Source organism: Anomaloglossus baeobatrachus, unplaced genomic scaffold (assembly GCF_048569485.1).
Source record: "Anomaloglossus baeobatrachus isolate aAnoBae1 unplaced genomic scaffold, aAnoBae1.hap1 Scaffold_3116, whole genome shotgun sequence".
In the NCBI taxonomy this organism is placed as follows: Eukaryota; Metazoa; Chordata; class Amphibia; order Anura; family Aromobatidae; genus Anomaloglossus; species Anomaloglossus baeobatrachus.
The window spans coordinates 14,063-31,682 of record NW_027442526.1 but is presented as its reverse complement, the minus strand read 5'-3'; the positions used below and the strand labels follow the sequence as shown (position 1 = coordinate 31,682).

General features: G+C 47.0%; 10 non-coding genes across 10 annotated transcripts; all 10 read right to left on the bottom strand.

Annotated features, from left to right (window-relative positions):
* Positions 1–1,033: 1,033 nt before the first annotated feature.
* Positions 1,034–1,224, bottom strand: LOC142268921 (U2 spliceosomal RNA). The gene has a single exon (XR_012734500.1). It is a non-coding gene; the product is annotated as a U2 spliceosomal RNA (small nuclear RNA).
* A 1,387-nt stretch (positions 1,225–2,611) lies between these two features.
* On the bottom strand, positions 2,612–2,802 carry LOC142268920 (U2 spliceosomal RNA). The gene has a single exon (XR_012734499.1). It is a non-coding gene; the product is annotated as a U2 spliceosomal RNA (small nuclear RNA).
* Positions 2,803–4,189: 1,387 nt separating this feature from the next.
* On the bottom strand, positions 4,190–4,380 carry LOC142268918 (U2 spliceosomal RNA). Its single transcript, XR_012734497.1, has one exon. It is a non-coding gene; the product is annotated as a U2 spliceosomal RNA (small nuclear RNA).
* Positions 4,381–5,767: 1,387 nt separating this feature from the next.
* LOC142268900 (U2 spliceosomal RNA) lies at positions 5,768–5,960 on the bottom strand. The gene has a single exon (XR_012734484.1). It is a non-coding gene; the product is annotated as a U2 spliceosomal RNA (small nuclear RNA).
* Positions 5,961–8,149: 2,189 nt separating this feature from the next.
* LOC142268904 (U2 spliceosomal RNA) lies at positions 8,150–8,345 on the bottom strand. Its single transcript, XR_012734488.1, has one exon. It is a non-coding gene; the product is annotated as a U2 spliceosomal RNA (small nuclear RNA).
* Positions 8,346–10,530: 2,185 nt separating this feature from the next.
* Positions 10,531–10,721, bottom strand: LOC142268917 (U2 spliceosomal RNA). Its single transcript, XR_012734496.1, has one exon. It is a non-coding gene; the product is annotated as a U2 spliceosomal RNA (small nuclear RNA).
* A 1,387-nt stretch (positions 10,722–12,108) lies between these two features.
* Positions 12,109–12,299, bottom strand: LOC142268915 (U2 spliceosomal RNA). The gene has a single exon (XR_012734495.1). It is a non-coding gene; the product is annotated as a U2 spliceosomal RNA (small nuclear RNA).
* A 1,387-nt stretch (positions 12,300–13,686) lies between these two features.
* LOC142268914 (U2 spliceosomal RNA) lies at positions 13,687–13,877 on the bottom strand. Its single transcript, XR_012734494.1, has one exon. It is a non-coding gene; the product is annotated as a U2 spliceosomal RNA (small nuclear RNA).
* A 1,387-nt stretch (positions 13,878–15,264) lies between these two features.
* On the bottom strand, positions 15,265–15,455 carry LOC142268913 (U2 spliceosomal RNA). Its single transcript, XR_012734493.1, has one exon. It is a non-coding gene; the product is annotated as a U2 spliceosomal RNA (small nuclear RNA).
* Positions 15,456–16,841: 1,386 nt separating this feature from the next.
* On the bottom strand, positions 16,842–17,032 carry LOC142268912 (U2 spliceosomal RNA). The gene has a single exon (XR_012734492.1). It is a non-coding gene; the product is annotated as a U2 spliceosomal RNA (small nuclear RNA).
* Between the last annotated feature and the right edge of the window lie 588 nt (positions 17,033–17,620).

The window sequence follows — 17,620 nt, the reverse complement described above, 5'->3', positions numbered from 1 at the left end:
CCTAATCTTTTCCCTTTCCTTCCCAGCCCCCAAACCCTGCCCTCTGTACCTTTCTCACCACCCGCTTCCCTTCTCCTGTCATCCCCCTACCACCCGGGAAAAAAAGAGATTGCCCCCTCCTTCCACTAGCCCACCCTCCCACCCAAAGAACAACTTCTTCTGCGCAGCTTGTTTTCTAGGCAGCAGCGCTATTGTGATGTCATCGGGGGGCATTGTGACAAGCCGCCAGTGTTCCGTCTCTTCATGTTGTGCACAGTTCAAACGGAAAATACATCAACAGGCAGACTACAGAAAAGCTTACTATCAAAGGTTAGAGGGGGGCTTTCTCAGAGGGCTTTTTACAGTTTTTCTATTCCCAATTAGCCGTTTAAGTGTACTTATTGAAAGTAGTAATTCTTTCATAGGCCGCCCTTTCTTAGTATTTGACGTTCCTTATATTGCGGTATGAGGCTTCGCAGTAGGTTGCAAACATTCATCACCCATGACTGTCCCCAATTGAGCTCAGAAGCTCAATGTCTATCATGACCTCTCTTTTAGAATGTCCAAGAGCAAGCAAACTATTCCTCCAGGAGAGGGCGCCAACAGACTACTAAAGAGATCATCATTACTCAAAGAAAACCCCAAAAACCAATGCATGATAGGAATAAACAGGTAACTTTCTTTGGAGTGGAAGCGGAGAGATCGCACCAGATGCCAATTCTAGATCTTATCACACCTGTGGTCACTGCAGCAGCAGGTGAATCCACTTTGTCCAAAAGGGATCTATTCCATTCAATTGCAAATGATCTAGATAAGACAGAGAACTGCAGCACGGGGACATAGCCGAGTTGGTCAGGTTGAGTGGTGATGAGTTTGCTATTTGGATGAATAAAGAAAGTCAAAAGTGTGAAAGATAAAAAACAAAAGGAGGAAGTGTGAAAAGTGAATGGGCCAAATTGAGGTGCATATGAAGACGTATGCTTTCTTCCAATTCATTAAATCGGGCTAATATGAATCAGGTGAATTGAGTTCTGCTTTTGGAAACTGGGTTAAGAAGGGGTGCACCGTTCCTGGAGGTACTGCAATACCAGGTCAATGCGTGGAGTGGACAGAGCAAGCTCTTTTTCCATCTCCCTGTTCTAAAAATCCATTTAATATATGGTCCCCAGATAGGGGACGTATCAGATATTAAACTGATAAGAACAGATACTACACTTGATCTTAGCCAAAAGGCCGAGAAGCGATAACCAGAATTGGTTTGGGCCTCGAGTGGCACCCTGGCCTATGCCGGACACATCTTAGGGAGAGAGAGCGAGAGGGAGACAAACCCACGCCTACACAAGACATTTTGTCACCCAAGCCAACCCTTGAAAAGGCTGCTTTGCAGAGCAAAAACAAGAAGAATGGTGCGTTTTGCAGCCGCCGCCCACTGCAATGAATCTGAATAACTCCTCCTTTAGGGCGCAAGCAACTCCCCTCCCCCTTGCAGTCTTTCCAATTCACGATACAAAAAGACGGACAGGACAGGTTGCCTGACTTTCCGTCACTGCCACCCTTTGCCATCCTTACCCGTAGAAAGCCCTTTCATCATCCCCAAACCCTAATCTTTTCCCTTTCCTTCCCAGCCCCCAAACCCTGCCCTCTGTACCTTTCTCACCACCCGCTTCCCTTCTCCTGTCATCCCCCTACCACCCGGGAAAAAAAGAGATTGCCCCCTCCTTCCACTAGCCCACCCTCCCACCCAAAGAACAACTTCTTCTGCGCAGCTTGTTTTCTAGGCAGCAGCGCTATTGTGATGTCATCGGGGGGCATTGTGACAAGCCGCCAGTGTTCCGTCTCTTCATGTTGTGCACAGTTCAAACGGAAAATACATCAACAGGCAGACTACAGAAAAGCTTACTATCAAAGGTTAGAGGGGGGCTTTCTCAGAGGGCTTTTTACAGTTTTTCTATTCCCAATTAGCCGTTTAAGTGTACTTATTGAAAGTAGTAATTCTTTCATAGGCCGCCCTTTCTTAGTATTTGACGTTCCTTATATTGCGGTATGAGGCTTCGCAGTAGGTTGCAAACATTCATCACCCATGACTGTCCCCAATTGAGCTCAGAAGCTCAATGTCTATCATGACCTCTCTTTTAGAATGTCCAAGAGCAAGCAAACTATTCCTCCAGGAGAGGGCGCCAACAGACTACTAAAGAGATCATCATTACTCAAAGAAAACCCCAAAAACCAATGCATGATAGGAATAAACAGGTAACTTTCTTTGGAGTGGAAGCGGAGAGATCGCACCAGATGCCAATTCTAGATCTTATCACACCTGTGGTCACTGCAGCAGCAGGTGAATCCACTTTGTCCAAAAGGGATCTATTCCATTCAATTGCAAATGATCTAGATAAGACAGAGAACTGCAGCACGGGGACATAGCCGAGTTGGTCAGGTTGAGTGGTGATGAGTTTGCTATTTGGATGAATAAAGAAAGTCAAAAGTGTGAAAGATAAAAAACAAAAGGAGGAAGTGTGAAAAGTGAATGGGCCAAATTGAGGTGCATATGAAGACGTATGCTTTCTTCCAATTCATTAAATCGGGCTAATATGAATCAGGTGAATTGAGTTCTGCTTTTGGAAACTGGGTTAAGAAGGGGTGCACCGTTCCTGGAGGTACTGCAATACCAGGTCAATGCGTGGAGTGGACAGAGCAAGCTCTTTTTCCATCTCCCTGTTCTAAAAATCCATTTAATATATGGTCCCCAGATAGGGGACGTATCAGATATTAAACTGATAAGAACAGATACTACACTTGATCTTAGCCAAAAGGCCGAGAAGCGATAACCAGAATTGGTTTGGGCCTCGAGTGGCACCCTGGCCTATGCCGGACACATCTTAGGGAGAGAGAGCGAGAGGGAGACAAACCCACGCCTACACAAGACATTTTGTCACCCAAGCCAACCCTTGAAAAGGCTGCTTTGCAGAGCAAAAACAAGAAGAATGGTGCGTTTTGCAGCCGCCGCCCACTGCAATGAATCTGAATAACTCCTCCTTTAGGGCGCAAGCAACTCCCCTCCCCCTTGCAGTCTTTCCAATTCACGATACAAAAAGACGGACAGGACAGGTTGCCTGACTTTCCGTCACTGCCACCCTTTGCCATCCTTACCCGTAGAAAGCCCTTTCATCATCCCCAAACCCTAATCTTTTCCCTTTCCTTCCCAGCCCCCAAACCCTGCCCTCTGTACCTTTCTCACCACCCGCTTCCCTTCTCCTGTCATCCCCCTACCACCCGGGAAAAAAAGAGATTGCCCCCTCCTTCCACTAGCCCACCCTCCCACCCAAAGAACAACTTCTTCTGCGCAGCTTGTTTTCTAGGCAGCAGCGCTATTGTGATGTCATCGGGGGGCATTGTGACAAGCCGCCAGTGTTCCGTCTCTTCATGTTGTGCACAGTTCAAACGGAAAATACATCAACAGGCAGACTACAGAAAAGCTTACTATCAAAGGTTAGAGGGGGGCTTTCTCAGAGGGCTTTTTACAGTTTTTCTATTCCCAATTAGCCGTTTAAGTGTACTTATTGAAAGTAGTAATTCTTTCATAGGCCGCCCTTTCTTAGTATTTGACGTTCCTTATATTGCGGTATGAGGCTTCGCAGTAGGTTGCAAACATTCATCACCCATGACTGTCCCCAATTGAGCTCAGAAGCTCAATGTCTATCATGACCTCTCTTTTAGAATGTCCAAGAGCAAGCAAACTATTCCTCCAGGAGAGGGCGCCAACAGACTACTAAAGAGATCATCATTACTCAAAGAAAACCCCAAAAACCAATGCATGATAGGAATAAACAGGTAACTTTCTTTGGAGTGGAAGCGGAGAGATCGCACCAGATGCCAATTCTAGATCTTATCACACCTGTGGTCACTGCAGCAGCAGGTGAATCCACTTTGTCCAAAAGGGATCTATTCCATTCAATTGCAAATGATCTAGATAAGACAGAGAACTGCAGCACGGGGACATAGCCGAGTTGGTCAGGTTGAGTGGTGATGAGTTTGCTATTTGGATGAATAAAGAAAGTCAAAAGTGTGAAAGATAAAAAACAAAAGGAGGAAGTGTGAAAAGTGAATGGGCCAAATTGAGGTGCATATGAAGACGTATGCTTTCTTCCAATTCATTAAATCGGGCTAATATGAATCAGGTGAATTGAGTTCTGCTTTTGGAAACTGGGTTAAGAAGGGGTGCACCGTTCCTGGAGGTACTGCAATACCAGGTCAATGCGTGGAGTGGACAGAGCAAGCTCTTTTTCCATCTCCCTGTTCTAAAAATCCATTTAATATATGGTCCCCAGATAGGGGACGTATCAGATATTAAACTGATAAGAACAGATACTACACTTGATCTTAGCCAAAAGGCCGAGAAGCGATAACCAGAATTGGTTTGGGCCTCGAGTGGCACCCTGGCCTATGCCGGACACATCTTAGGGAGAGAGAGCGAGAGGGAGACAAACCCACGCCTACACAAGACATTTTGTCACCCAAGCCAACCCTTGAAAAGGCTGCTTTGCAGAGCAAAAACAAGAAGAATGGTGCGTTTTGCAGCCGCCGCCCACTGCAATGAATCTGAATAACTCCTCCTTTAGGGCGCAAGCAACTCCCCTCCCCCTTGCAGTCTTTCCAATTCACGATACAAAAAGACGGACAGGACAGGTTGCCTGACTTTCCGTCACTGCCACCCTTTGCCATCCTTACCCGTAGAAAGCCCTTTCATCATCCCCAAACCCTAATCTTTTCCCTTTCCTTCCCAGCCCCCAAACCCTGCCCTCTGTACCTTTCTCACCACCCGCTTCCCTTCTCCTGTCATCCCCCTACCACCCGGGAAAAAAAGAGATTGCCCCCTCCTTCCACTAGCCCACCCTCCCACCCAAAGAACAACTTCTTCTGCGCAGCTTGTTTTCTAGGCAGCAGCGCTATTGTGATGTCATCGGGGGGCATTGTGACAAGCCGCCAGTGTTCCGTCTCTTCATGTTGTGCACAGTTCAAACGGAAAATACATCAACAGGCAGACTACAGAAAAGCTTACTATCAAAGGTTAGAGGGGGGCTTTCTCAGAGGGCTTTTTACAGTTTTTCTATTCCCAATTAGCCGTTTAAGTGTACTTATTGAAAGTAGTAATTCTTTCATAGGCCGCCCTTTCTTAGTATTTGACGTTCCTTATATTGCGGTATGAGGCTTCGCAGTAGGTTGCAAACATTCATCACCCATGACTGTCCCCAATTGAGCTCAGAAGCTCAATGTCTATCATGACCTCTCTTTTAGAATGTCCAAGAGCAAGCAAACTATTCCTCCAGGAGAGGGCGCCAACAGACTACTAAAGAGATCATCATTACTCAAAGAAAACCCCAAAAACCAATGCATGATAGGAATAAACAGGTAACTTTCTTTGGAGTGGAAGCGGAGAGATCGCACCAGATGCCAATTCTAGATCTTATCACACCTGTGGTCACTGCAGCAGCAGGTGAATCCACTTTGTCCAAAAGGGATCTATTCCATTCAATTGCAAATGATCTAGATAAGACAGAGAACTGCAGCACGGGGACATAGCCGAGTTGGTCAGGTTGAGTGGTGATGAGTTTGCTATTTGGATGAATAAAGAAAGTCAAAAGTGTGAAAGATAAAAAACAAAAGGAGGAAGTGTGAAAAGTGAATGGGCCAAATTGAGGTGCATATAAAGACGTATGCTTTCTTCCAATTCATTAAATCGGGCTAATATGAATCAGGTGAATTGAGTTCTGCTTTTGGAAACTGGGTTAAGAAGGGGTGCACCGTTCCTGGAGGTACTGCAATACCAGGTCAATGCGTGGAGTGGACAGAGCAAGCTCTTTTTCCATCTCCCTGTTCTAAAAATCCATTTAATATATGGTCCCCAGATAGGGGACGTATCAGATATTAAACTGATAAGAACAGATTTTTGATTTAATGAAGCTTTCCAAAGCACCACAAAAAATGCATGACCGAAGTCACACCAAAAACAGTGCAAAGGCTAGGATTCGTGTGGACCCCACCGTGAGGAGAGGGTCCCCAAAAATCAACCCCGTCCCTCCGAGCCAGAAGGCCACAGCAAGGGTCAGGGATCTTCGGTGCTCCCCCAAGCCGAAGCCTGGTTGAGCCTTGTCGTTGCTCCCAGCGTCCACCCAGGCATCTTACCCAAGTGGAGTAGAGAGCTACTAGTTGTTGGTTTCGCAGCCGAAACTGCCCGGACCGTCAACCGGTGTTGGTTTCTCAGCCCAAGGCTAACCGGACCTCCAACCGGGTGTTGGTTTCTCAGCCGAAGCTGACCCAGACCTCCAACCGGGTGTTGGTTTCTCAGCCGAAGCTGACCCAGACCTCCAACCGGGTGTTAGTTTCTCAGCCCAAAGCTGACCAGACCTCCGACCGGGATTGTAAAAATTTCCCTTCCTAGCCAGAAGGCCGGGATAGGGTAATATGCTCAAAAAGTATGAAAAGGCAAGGTACGGTGTGCTACAGAGCCCAAGGCTTGCCGGGGTCCCAAGCCAGCAAGCTCAGACTCACTCCAGGGTCGTCAGTCCTGGGGCACGTTGTACCATAGCCCCCCACCCTTACTCAGTCTAATAGCCTCGATCCTGGTAGGGCCATGTTTTCCTCTAGATGAATATACTATCCACCCAGAGTACTAGCAAGCGCAACCTTCCAGTGTGCATTGTATCATTGTACTAAGGTGGCCTGGAGCTTAAACCACCTCTTCGAACAACACTACACTTGATCTTAGCCAAAAGGCCGAGAAGCGATAACCAGAATTGGTTTGGGCCTCGAGTGGCACCCTGGCCTATGCCGGACACATCTTAGGGAGAGAGAGCGAGAGGGAGACAAACCCACGCCTACACAAGACATTTTGTCACCCAAGCCAACCCTTGAAAAGGCTGCTTTGCAGAGCAAAAACAAGAAGAATGGTGCGTTTTGCAGCCGCCGCCCACTGCAATGAATCTGAATAACTCCTCCTTTAGGGCGCAAGCAACTCCCCTCCCCCTTGCAGTCTTTCCAATTCACGATACAAAAAGACGGACAGGACAGGTTGCCTGACTTTCCGTCACTGCCACCCTTTGCCATCCTTACCCGTAGAAAGCCCTTTCATCATCCCCAAACCCTAATCTTTTCCCTTTCCTTCCCAGCCCCCAAACCCTGCCCTCTGTACCTTTCTCACCACCCGCTTCCCTTCTCCTGTAATCCCCCTACCACCCGGGAAAAAAAGAGATTGCCCCCTCCTTCCACTAGCCCACCCTCCCACCCAAAGAACAACTTCTTCTGCGCAGCTTGTTTTCTAGGCAGCAGCGCTATTGTGATGTCATCGGGGGGCATTGTGACAAGCCGCCAGTGTTCCGTCTCTTCATGTTGTGCACAGTTCAAACGGAAAATACATCAACAGGCAGACTACAGAAAAGCTTACTATCAAAGGTTAGAGGGGGGCTTTCTCAGAGGGCTTTTTACAGTTTTTCTATTCCCAATTAGCCGTTTAAGTGTACTTATTGAAAGTAGTAATTATTTCATAGGCCGCCCTTTCTTAGTATTTGACGTTCCTTATATTGCGGTATGAGGCTTCGCAGTAGGTTGCAAACATTCATCACCCATGACTGTCCCCAATTGAGCTCAGAAGCTCAATGTCTATCATGACCTCTCTTTTAGAATGTCCAAGAGCAAGCAAACTATTCCTCCAGGAGAGGGCGCCAACAGACTACTAAAGAGATCATCATTACTCAAAGAAAACCCCAAAAACCAATGCATGATAGGAATAAACAGGTAACTTTCTTTGGAGTGGAAGCGGAGAGATCGCACCAGATGCCAATTCTAGATCTTATCACACCTGTGGTCACTGCAGCAGCAGGTGAATCCACTTTGTCCAAAAGGGATCTATTCCATTCAATTGCAAATGATCTAGATAAGACAGAGAACTGCAGCACGGGGACATAGCCGAGTTGGTCAGGTTGAGTGGTGATGAGTTTGCTATTTGGATGAATAAAGAAAGTCAAAAGTGTGAAAGATAAAAAACAAAAGGAGGAAGTGTGAAAAGTGAATGGGCCAAATTGAGGTGCATATGAAGACGTATGCTTTCTTCCAATTCATTAAATCGGGCTAATATGAATCAGGTGAATTGAGTTCTGCTTTTGGAAACTGGGTTAAGAAGGGGTGCACCGTTCCTGGAGGTACTGCAATACCAGGTCAATGCGTGGAGTGGACAGAGCAAGCTCTTTTTCCATCTCCCTGTTCTAAAAATCCATTTAATATATGGTCCCCAGATAGGGGACGTATCAGATATTAAACTGATAAGAACAGATTTTGATTTAATGAAGCTTTCCAAAGCACCACAAAAAATGCATGACCGAAGTCACACCAAAAACAGTGCAAAGGCTAGGATTCGTGTGGACCCCACCGTGAGGAGAGGGTCCCCAAAAATCAACCCCGTCCCTCCGAGCCAGAAGGCCACAGCAAGGGTCAGGGATCTTCGGTGCTCCCCCAAGCCGAAGCCTGGTTGAGCCTTGTCGTTGCTCCCAGCGTCCACCCAGGCATCTTACCCAAGTGGAGTAGAGAGCTACTAGTTGTTGGTTTCGCAGCCGAAACTGCCCGGACCGTCAACCGGTGTTGGTTTCTCAGCCCAAGGCTAACCGGACCTCCAACCGGGTGTTGGTTTCTCAGCCGAAGCTGACCCAGACCTCCAACCGGGTGTTGGTTTCTCAGCCGAAGCTGACCCAGACCTCCAACCGGGTGTTAGTTTCTCAGCCCAAAGCTGACCAGACCTCCGACCGGGATTATAAAAATTTCCCTTCCTAGCCAGAAGGCCGGGATAGGGTAATATGCTCAAAAAGTATGAAAAGGCAAGGTACGGTGTGCTACAGAGCCCAAGGCTTGCCGGGGTCCCAAGCCAGCAAGCTCAGACTCACTCCAGGGTCGTCAGTCCTGGGGCACGTTGTACCATAGCCCCCCACCCTTACTCAGTCTAATAGCCTCGATCCTGGTAGGGCCATGTTTTCCTCTAGATGAATATACTATCCACCCAGAGTACTAGCAAGCGCAACCTTCCAGTGTGCATTGTATCATTGTACTAAGGTGGCCTGGAGCTTAAACCACCTCTTCGAACAACACTACACTTGATCTTAGCCAAAAGGCCGAGAAGCGATAACCAGAATTGGTTTGGGCCTCGAGTGGCACCCTGGCCTATGCCGGACACATCTTAGGGAGAGAGAGCGAGAGGGAGACAAACCCACGCCTACACAAGACATTTTGTCACCCAAGCCAACCCTTGAAAAGGCTGCTTTGCAGAGCAAAAACAAGAAGAATGGTGCGTTTTGCAGCCGCCGCCCACTGCAATGAATCTGAATAACTCCTCCTTTAGGGCGCAAGCAACTCCCCTCCCCCTTGCAGTCTTTCCAATTCACGATACAAAAAGACGGACAGGACAGGTTGCCTGACTTTCCGTCACTGCCACCCTTTGCCATCCTTACCCGTAGAAAGCCCTTTCATCATCCCCAAACCCTAATCTTTTCCCTTTCCTTCCCAGCCCCCAAACCCTGCCCTCTGTACCTTTCTCACCACCCGCTTCCCTTCTCCTGTCATCCCCCTACCACCCGGGAAAAAAAGAGATTGCCCCCTCCTTCCACTAGCCCACCCTCCCACCCAAAGAACAACTTCTTCTGCGCAGCTTGTTTTCTAGGCAGCAGCGCTATTGTGATGTCATCGGGGGGCATTGTGACAAGCCGCCAGTGTTCCGTCTCTTCATGTTGTGCACAGTTCAAACGGAAAATACATCAACAGGCAGACTACAGAAAAGCTTACTATCAAAGGTTAGAGGGGGGCTTTCTCAGAGGGCTTTTTACAGTTTTTCTATTCCCAATTAGCCGTTTAAGTGTACTTATTGAAAGTAGTAATTCTTTCATAGGCCGCCCTTTCTTAGTATTTGACGTTCCTTATATTGCGGTATGAGGCTTCGCAGTAGGTTGCAAACATTCATCACCCATGACTGTCCCCAATTGAGCTCAGAAGCTCAATGTCTATCATGACCTCTCTTTTAGAATGTCCAAGAGCAAGCAAACTATTCCTCCAGGAGAGGGCGCCAACAGACTACTAAAGAGATCATCATTACTCAAAGAAAACCCCAAAAACCAATGCATGATAGGAATAAACAGGTAACTTTCTTTGGAGTGGAAGCGGAGAGATCGCACCAGATGCCAATTCTAGATCTTATCACACCTGTGGTCACTGCAGCAGCAGGTGAATCCACTTTGTCCAAAAGGGATCTATTCCATTCAATTGCAAATGATCTAGATAAGACAGAGAACTGCAGCACGGGGACATAGCCGAGTTGGTCAGGTTGAGTGGTGATGAGTTTGCTATTTGGATGAATAAAGAAAGTCAAAAGTGTGAAAGATAAAAAACAAAAGGAGGAAGTGTGAAAAGTGAATGGGCCAAATTGAGGTGCATATGAAGACGTATGCTTTCTTCCAATTCATTAAATCGGGCTAATATGAATCAGGTGAATTGAGTTCTGTTTTTGGAAACTGGGTTAAGAAGGGGTGCACCGTTCCTGGAGGTACTGCAATACCAGGTCAATGCGTGGAGTGGACAGAGCAAGCTCTTTTTCCATCTCCCTGTTCTAAAAATCCATTTAATATATGGTCCCCAGATAGGGGACGTATCAGATATTAAACTGATAAGAACAGATACTACACTTGATCTTAGCCAAAAGGCCGAGAAGCGATAACCAGAATTGGTTTGGGCCTCGAGTGGCACCCTGGCCTATGCCGGACACATCTTAGGGAGAGAGAGCGAGAGGGAGACAAACCCACGCCTACACAAGACATTTTGTCACCCAAGCCAACCCTTGAAAAGGCTGCTTTGCAGAGCAAAAACAAGAAGAATGGTGCGTTTTGCAGCCGCCGCCCACTGCAATGAATCTGAATAACTCCTCCTTTAGGGCGCAAGCAACTCCCCTCCCCCTTGTAGTCTTTCCAATTCACGATACAAAAAGACGGACAGGACAGGTTGCCTGACTTTCCGTCACTGCCACCCTTTGCCATCCTTACCCGTAGAAAGCCCTTTCATCATCCCCAAACCCTAATCTTTTCCCTTTCCTTCCCAGCCCCCAAACCCTGCCCTCTGTACCTTTCTCACCACCCGCTTCCCTTCTCCTGTCATCCCCCTACCACCCGGGAAAAAAAGAGATTGCCCCCTCCTTCCACTAGCCCACCCTCCCACCCAAAGAACAACTTCTTCTGCGCAGCTTGTTTTCTAGGCAGTAGCGCTATTGTGATGTCATCGGGGGGCATTGTGACAAGCCGCCAGTGTTCCGTCTCTTCATGTTGTGCACAGTTCAAACGGAAAATACATCAACAGGCAGACTACAGAAAAGCTTACTATCAAAGGTTAGAGGGGGGCTTTCTCAGAGGGCTTTTTACAGTTTTTCTATTCCCAATTAGCCGTTTAAGTGTACTTATTGAAAGTAGTAATTCTTTCATAGGCCGCCCTTTCTTAGTATTTGACGTTCCTTATATTGCGGTATGAGGCTTCGCAGTAGGTTGCAAACATTCATCACCCATGACTGTCCCCAATTGAGCTCAGAAGCTCAATGTCTATCATGACCTCTCTTTTAGAATGTCCAAGAGCAAGCAAACTATTCCTCCAGGAGAGGGCGCCAACAGACTACTAAAGAGATCATCATTACTCAAAGAAAACCCCAAAAACCAATGCATGATAGGAATAAACAGGTAACTTTCTTTGGAGTGGAAGCGGAGAGATCGCACCAGATGCCAATTCTAGATCTTATCACACCTGTGGTCACTGCAGCAGCAGGTGAATCCACTTTGTCCAAAAGGGATCTATTCCATTCAATTGCAAATGATCTAGATAAGACAGAGAACTGCAGCACGGGGACATAGCCGAGTTGGTCAGGTTGAGTGGTGATGAGTTTGCTATTTGGATGAATAAAGAAAGTCAAAAGTGTGAAAGATAAAAAACAAAAGGAGGAAGTGTGAAAAGTGAATGGGCCAAATTGAGGTGCATATGAAGACGTATGCTTTCTTCCAATTCATTAAATCGGGCTAATATGAATCAGGTGAATTGAGTTCTGCTTTTGGAAACTGGGTTAAGAAGGGGTGCACCGTTCCTGGAGGTACTGCAATACCAGGTCAATGCGTGGAGTGGACAGAGCAAGCTCTTTTTCCATCTCCCTGTTCTAAAAATCCATTTAATATATGGTCCCCAGATAGGGGACGTATCAGATATTAAACTGATAAGAACAGATACTACACTTGATCTTAGCCAAAAGGCCGAGAAGCGATAACCAGAATTGGTTTGGGCCTCGAGTGGCACCCTGGCCTATGCCGGACACATCTTAGGGAGAGAGAGCGAGAGGGAGACAAACCCACGCCTACACAAGACATTTTGTCACCCAAGCCAACCCTTGAAAAGGCTGCTTTGCAGAGCAAAAACAAGAAGAATGGTGCGTTTTGCAGCCGCCGCCCACTGCAATGAATCTGAATAACTCCTCCTTTAGGGCGCAAGCAACTCCCCTCCCCCTTGCAGTCTTTCCAATTCACGATACAAAAAGACGGACAGGACAGGTTGCCTGACTTTCCGTCACTGCCACCCTTTGCCATCCTTACCCGTAGAAAGCCCTTTCATCATCCCCAAACCCTAATCTTTTCCCTTTCCTTCCCAGCCCCCAAACCCTGCCCTCTGTACCTTTCTCACCACCCGCTTCCCTTCTCCTGTCATCCCCCTACCACCCGGGAAAAAAAGAGATTGCCCCCTCCTTCCACTAGCCCACCCTCCCACCCAAAGAACAACTTCTTCTGCGCAGCTTGTTTTCTAGGCAGCAGCGCTATTGTGATGTCATCGGGGGGCATTGTGACAAGCCGCCAGTGTTCCGTCTCTTCATGTTGTGCACAGTTCAAACGGAAAATACATCAACAGGCAGACTACAGAAAAGCTTACTATCAAAGGTTAGAGGGGGGCTTTCTCAGAGGGCTTTTTACAGTTTTTCTATTCCCAATTAGCCGTTTAAGTGTACTTATTGAAAGTAGTAATTCTTTCATAGGCCGCCCTTTCTTAGTATTTGACGTTCCTTATATTGCGGTATGAGGCTTCGCAGTAGGTTGCAAACATTCATCACCCATGACTGTCCCCAATTGAGCTCAGAAGCTCAATGTCTATCATGACCTCTCTTTTAGAATGTCCAAGAGCAAGCAAACTATTCCTCCAGGAGAGGGCGCCAACAGACTACTAAAGAGATCATCATTACTCAAAGAAAACCCCAAAAACCAATGCATGATAGGAATAAACAGGTAACTTTCTTTGGAGTGGAAGCGGAGAGATCGCACCAGATGCCAATTCTAGATCTTATCACACCTGTGGTCACTGCAGCAGCAGGTGAATCCACTTTGTCCAAAAGGGATCTATTCCATTCAATTGCAAATGATCTAAATAAGACAGAGAACTGCAGCACGGGGACATAGCCGAGTTGGTCAGGTTGAGTGGTGATGAGTTTGCTATTTGGATGAATAAAGAAAGTCAAAAGTGTGAAAGATAAAAAACAAAAGGAGGAAGTGTGAAAAGTGAATGGGCCAAATTGAGGTGCATATGAAGACGTATGCTTTCTTCCAATTCATTAAATCGGGCTAATATGAATCAGGTGAATTGAGTTCTGCTTTTGGAAACTGGGTTAAGAAGGGGTGCACCGTTCCTGGAGGTACTGCAATACCAGGTCAATGCGTGGAGTGGACAGAGCAAGCTCTTTTTCCATCTCCCTGTTCTAAAAATCCATTTAATATATGGTCCCCAGATAGGGGACGTATCAGATATTAAACTGATAAGAACAGATACTACACTTGATCTTAGCCAAAAGGCCGAGAAGCGATAACCAGAATTGGTTTGGGCCTCGAGTGGCACCCTGGCCTATGCCGGACACATCTTAGGGAGAGAGAGCGAGAGGGAGACAAACCCACGCCTACACAAGACATTTTGTCACCCAAGCCAACCCTTGAAAAGGCTGCTTTGCAGAGCAAAAACAAGAAGAATGGTGCGTTTTGCAGCCGCCGCCCACTGCAATGAATCTGAATAACTCCTCCTTTAGGGCGCAAGCAACTCCCCTCCCCCTTGCAGTCTTTCCAATTCACGATACAAAAAGACGGACAGGACAGGTTGCCTGACTTTCCGTCACTGCCACCCTTTGCCATCCTTACCCGTAGAAAGCCCTTTCATCATCCCCAAACCCTAATCTTTTCCCTTTCCTTCCCAGCCCCCAAACCCTGCCCTCTGTACCTTTCTCACCACCCGCTTCCCTTCTCCTGTCATCCCCCTACCACCCGGGAAAAAAAGAGATTGCCCCCTCCTTCCACTAGCCCACCCTCCCACCCAAAGAACAACTTCTTCTGCGCAGCTTGTTTTCTAGGCAGCAGCGCTATTGTGATGTCATCGGGGGGCATTGTGACAAGCCGCCAGTGTTCCGTCTCTTCATGTTGTGCACAGTTCAAACGGAAAATACATCAACAGGCAGACTACAGAAAAGCTTACTATCAAAGGTTAGAGGGGGGCTTTCTCAGAGGGCTTTTTACAGTTTTTCTATTCCCAATTAGCCGTTTAAGTGTACTTATTGAAAGTAGTAATTCTTTCATAGGCCGCCCTTTCTTAGTATTTGACGTTCCTTATATTGCGGTATGAGGCTTCGCAGTAGGTTGCAAACATTCATCACCCATGACTGTCCCCAATTGAGCTCAGAAGCTCAATGTCTATCATGACCTCTCTTTTAGAATGTCCAAGAGCAAGCAAACTATTCCTCCAGGAGAGGGCGCCAACAGACTACTAAAGAGATCATCATTACTCAAAGAAAACCCCAAAAACCAATGCATGATAGGAATAAACAGGTAACTTTCTTTGGAGTGGAAGCGGAGAGATCGCACCAGATGCCAATTCTAGATCTTATCACACCTGTGGTCACTGCAGCAGCAGGTGAATCCACTTTGTCCAAAAGGGATCTATTCCCTTCAATTGCAAATGATCTAGATAAGACAGAGAACTGCAGCACGGGGACATAGCCGAGTTGGTCAGGTTGAGTGGTGATGAGTTTGCTATTTGGATGAATAAAGAAAGTCAAAAGTGTGAAAGATAAAAAACAAAAGGAGGAAGTGTGAAAAGTGAATGGGCCAAATTGAGGTGCATATGAAGACGTATGCTTTCTTCCAATTCATTAAATCGGGCTAATATGAATCAGGTGAATTGAGTTCTGCTTTTGGAAACTGGGTTAAGAAGGGGTGCACCGTTCCTGGAGGTACTGCAATACCAGGTCAATGCGTGGAGTGGACAGAGCAAGCTCTTTTTCCATCTCCCTGTTCTAAAAATCCATTTAATATATGGTCCCCAGATAGGGGACGTATCAGATATTAAACTGATAAGAACAGATACTACACTTGATCTTAGCCAAAAGGCCGAGAAGCGATAACCAGAATTGGTTTGGGCCTCGAGTGGCACCCTGGCCTATGCCGGACACATCTTAGGGAGAGAGAGCGAGAGGGAGACAAACCCACGCCTACACAAGACATTTTGTCACCCAAGCCAACCCTTGAAAAGGCTGCTTTGCAGAGCAAAAACAAGAAGAATGGTGCGTTTTGCAGCCGCCGCCCACTGCAATGAATCTGAATAACTCCTCCTTTAGGGCGCAAGCAACTCCCCTCCCCCTTGCAGTCTTTCCAATTCACGATACAAAAAGACGGACAGGACAGGTTGCCTGACTTTCCGTCACTGCCACCCTTTGCCATCCTTACCCGTAGAAAGCCCTTTCATCATCCCCAAACCCTAATCTTTTCCCTTTCCTTCCCAGCCCCCAAACCCTGCCCTCTGTACCTTTCTCACCACCCGCTTCCCTTCTCCTGTCATCCCCCTACCACCCGGGAAAAAAAGAGATTGCCCCCTCCTTCCACTAGCCCACCCTCCCACCCAAAGAACAACTTCTTCTGCGCAGCTTGTTTTCTAGGCAGCAGCGCTATTGTGATGTCATCGGGGGGCATTGTGACAAGCCGCCAGTGTTCCGTCTCTTCATGTTGTGCACAGTTCAAACGGAAAATACATCAACAGGCAGACTACAGAAAAGCTTATATCAAAGGTTAGAGGGGGGCTTTCTCAGAGGGCTTTTTACAGTTTTTCTATTCCCAATTAGCCGTTTAAGTGTACTTATTGAAAGTAGTAATTCTTTCATAGGCCGCCCTTTCTTAGTATTTGACGTTCCTTATATTGCGGTATGAGGCTTCGCAGTAGGTTGCAAACATTCATCACCCATGACTGTCCCCAATTGAGCTCAGAAGCTCAATGTCTATCATGACCTCTCTTTTAGAATGTCCAAGAGCAAGCAAACTATTCCTCCAGGAGAGGGCGCCAACAGACTACTAAAGAGATCATCATTACTCAAAGAAAACCCCAAAAACCAATGCATGATAGGAATAAACAGGTAACTTTCTTTGGAGTGGAAGCGGAGAGATCGCACCAGATGCCAATTCTAGATGTTATCACACCTGTGGTCACTGCAGCAGCAGGTGAATCCACTTTGTCCAAAAGGGATCTATTCCATTCAATTGCAAATGATCTAGATAAGACAGAGAACTGCAGCACGGGGACATAGCCGAGTTGGTCAGGTTGAGTGGTGATGAGTTTGCTATTTGGATGAATAAAGAAAGTCAAAAGTGTGAAAGATAAAAAACAAAAGGAGGAAGTGTGAAAAGTGAATGGGCCAAATTGAGGTGCATATGAAGACGTATGCTTTCTTCCAATTCATTAAATCGGGCTAATATGAATCAGGTGAATTGAGTTCTGCTTTTGGAAACTGGGTTAAGAAGGGGTGCACCGTTCCTGGAGGTACTGCAATACCAGGTCAATGCGTGGAGTGGACAGAGCAAGCTCTTTTTCCATCTCCCTGTTCTAAAAATCCATTTAATATATGGTCCCCAGATAGGGGACGTATCAGATATTAAACTGATAAGAACAGATACTACACTTGATCTTAGCCAAAAGGCCGAGAAGCGATAACCAGAATTGGTTTGGGCCTCGAGTGGCACCCTGGCCTATGCCGGACACATCTTAGGGAGAGAGAGCGAGAGGGAGACAAACCCACGCCTACACAAGACATTTTGTCACCCAAGCCAACCCTTGAAAAGGCTGCTTTGCAGAGCCAAAACAAGAAGAATGGTGCGTTTTGCAGCCGCCGCCCACTGCAATGAATCTGAATAACTCCTCCTTTAGGGCGCAAGCAACTCCCCTCCCCCTTGCAGTCTTTCCAATTCACGATACAAAAAGACGGACAGGACAGGTTGCCTGACTTTCCGTCACTGCCACCCTTTGCCATCCTTACCCGTAGAAAGCCCTTTCATCATCCCCAAACCCTAATCTTTTCCCTTTCCTTCCCAGCCCCCAAACCCTGCCCTCTGTACCTTTCTCACCACCCGCTTCCCTTCTCCTGTCATCCCCCTACCACCCGGGAAAAAAAGAGATTGCCCCCTCCTTCCACTAGCCCACCCTCCCACCCAAAGAACAACTTCTTCTGCGCAGCTTGTTTTCTAGGCAGCAGCGCTATTGTGATGTCATCGGGGGGCATTGTGACAAGCCGCCAGTGTTC